Source organism: Montipora foliosa, chromosome 7 (genome assembly GCF_036669935.1).
Source record: "Montipora foliosa isolate CH-2021 chromosome 7, ASM3666993v2, whole genome shotgun sequence".
NCBI lineage: Eukaryota > Metazoa > Cnidaria > Anthozoa > Scleractinia > Acroporidae > Montipora > Montipora foliosa.
Genome location: NC_090875.1, coordinates 12,511,744 through 12,514,243, shown reverse-complemented (window position 1 = coordinate 12,514,243; position 2,500 = coordinate 12,511,744). Strand labels below are relative to the sequence as shown.

Genomic DNA, 2,500 nt, shown 5'->3' with positions numbered 1-2,500 from the left:
GGTGCGCGGTACGAACTGGCCCCAATCTACTCCTCCCCGGCTCCAAAATCACTCGTTAATAGGAATCAAGAATGAATTAGATAAGAGTGTTGCTCTATCACTTTGCGGTCTTGCCCCAGCACAGTCACAAATGGATTTATGTATAGATACACGCGAAACAAACAAAGGGTTGCCAATTTTAACCAATCAGAATTTCTGTAACTTTATATTCATTCTTAAAGTGCTACTATGGCAAAAAAAAATCAATTCTTCTTTTTCTTTGGATTTCAAAACTAAACACTAAGTGACCCAAGTTTTAACCTTTGATTTAAAGAAGACACCTATTTGTTTTTACTGTAACTTTTTTACTAAATGGTCCGCCATTGCTTGGTTAATCTTGAGGAGAAAATGACGATGAAGATTCAGTAGTTTTAAGGATGCAATGCGTGTGCTCGTAGCGGACCGTGAAATCCAAATCGTACACTCAAAGTAAGCAGCGTTTGGATTGAAATCAAAGCTCAAAATTTTGTCAGTCAGGTGATAAGCAAACACACTTTCAAAATCTGAAGACAAAAGGGAGATTGTTTTTTGGATCATGGTAACACTTTAAATGGGAATAAAATAAGAGTTTCTTTTCTTTACCTATATCTAAGTCATTGTATTGGGGGACTGCGGTTGTGCCCACTTCAACATTTCTCTGGTAGCTCCCCATTAATCGCCATCGATCTCTCTCATACTTCCTACCGAGAAATTCGATATACTCTTTGAAGGATATCGTGTTCAAATTAATAGTATTACCGCAAAAGGTAGGTTCAGTTGGAGCCCCGAAAAAGTCATACGGTACATCGAGTTTGAACTCGTGCGAGGTATAAGTATCTTTCCGTTGAGTTCCGATAACCAAATAGTTGTTGCCTTTGTACGATGCTCTTTTTGGGTCACACGGAGTTCCAGGTGTGGCGCAAGAGGGCTGCAGAAACTTGATTGGTGTGTCTGGACGGATTTTTTTCTCAATCATGATGCCAGAGTTGACCTGATACATCCAACCAAACCTATAAGAAGGAAAACATCGAAATCTCATCTTAATTAACTAACCAGGCCGAAAATTCACCATCTATTCTGCACAACAAGTACAAGTATTTATGGAGCACCAGGATTTCCCCAGTATGCCCGAGTATCACTCGGATTTCCCGAGAATTTCGGGATTTTTCCTAGAATATCTCCGAGAAACCATTGGAAAAAAAGATACGTTTCTTGATTCACTTACAGGGATTAATATTTCATCATCTCATCCCCTTTAAATGCGAGAATACACTATTCAGACACTTTCATTCTTAGCATTAGAACGAGAGAATGGACACGTGACCCTAGTTTAATGGTGTAAGTCCCACCAGCCTCTCGCAGCTCAGGGGCAGGGCATCCGAGCTAGTAGTCGAAAGGTCGTAAGCACTCGGATTTGTTCCAAGCACCCCCTATACACCGTCGGGAAACGTACGCCAAAAACATAAGACCTGACTTAGATCCCAGCGTCCTGTAGTCAAGTGGTAGTGCATCCTTTGATCGTATGCTTGACCTCTGTTTGGCAGCAGGCGGACTTTTCCGAATATTCCCTAATTAAAGCACTCATTAGCCATCATCGTTATCGTCAATCATTGAAAAAGGACGGGCCATGCAGCAGTTTACCATCGAGTGTCGAATGCTGCTACGCTAGTTTTGCTGAGAAATCGCGCGCCACTTTTAACAAATTAGGATGATGCAAAACTCAAACTCGTTGGTGCTTGTACGTGCGCATTTTCCCGCCATATGAGACAGTTACATCCTCTGAATTCTGATTGGTTTATCTCGCTGGGTGAGCCCGTTGAAATTGGTCACAGTAATCAGTTTTGGTCTTATTTTGCATGATGCCAATTTTAAAAATCTCACGCTTTTTTTGGAACTTAATTCCCTTCGTTGGTTTGTGTTTCTACCCGCCAGCCAACTGTCATCAATGATGGTGGTGATATTGATTGTTATGATTAAGTTGCAATTATTACTTTTAAATGTGGAAAAAATCGATCCCGGCTCACCTGCGTGATCCAGACTCTGAAAGCCTACTCAACTGGTGAAGATTTCCTTGCAAGTCCTTCTGGGAGATTTCTGTCAACTTGTTTGCCGTCTAAATAGCTAAACTTCTCGGCCACAACATTTTATTGAGAAGAGGCACAACGAAAAATGCTGCTCCGGCTAGTCCACCGATGGTTGCAAAGACCTTAATACCGGTTGTAACGGCAGCAGTGAATAAACTCTATGCCACGACACCTCCAACAATGCCTGGAACACTGTTTACAATTCAGAGTGTATTCTTCTTCTGAATTGCATCGTACAGCTCAATACTGCTAACGACAATTCCAAGAATGTCCGAAATAGGCCCGGCGAATCTCATGCTGCTTGTGGGAGGGAAGCGTAATTACTTAAAAAAGTATTCACATCTACCGTAGACTTGCCAAATTTTAGGATTCTTCGGTGATGGCTGCGTTGACTCAGC

At 41.7% G+C, this 2,500-nt stretch overlaps 1 protein-coding gene across 1 annotated transcript in view; it reads left to right on the top strand.

Annotated features, from left to right (window-relative positions):
• LOC138010532 (uncharacterized) overlaps positions 1 to 2,500 on the top strand; it is a 126,010-nt gene that overhangs the window by 15,522 nt on the left and 107,988 nt on the right. The window lies entirely within an intron of this gene.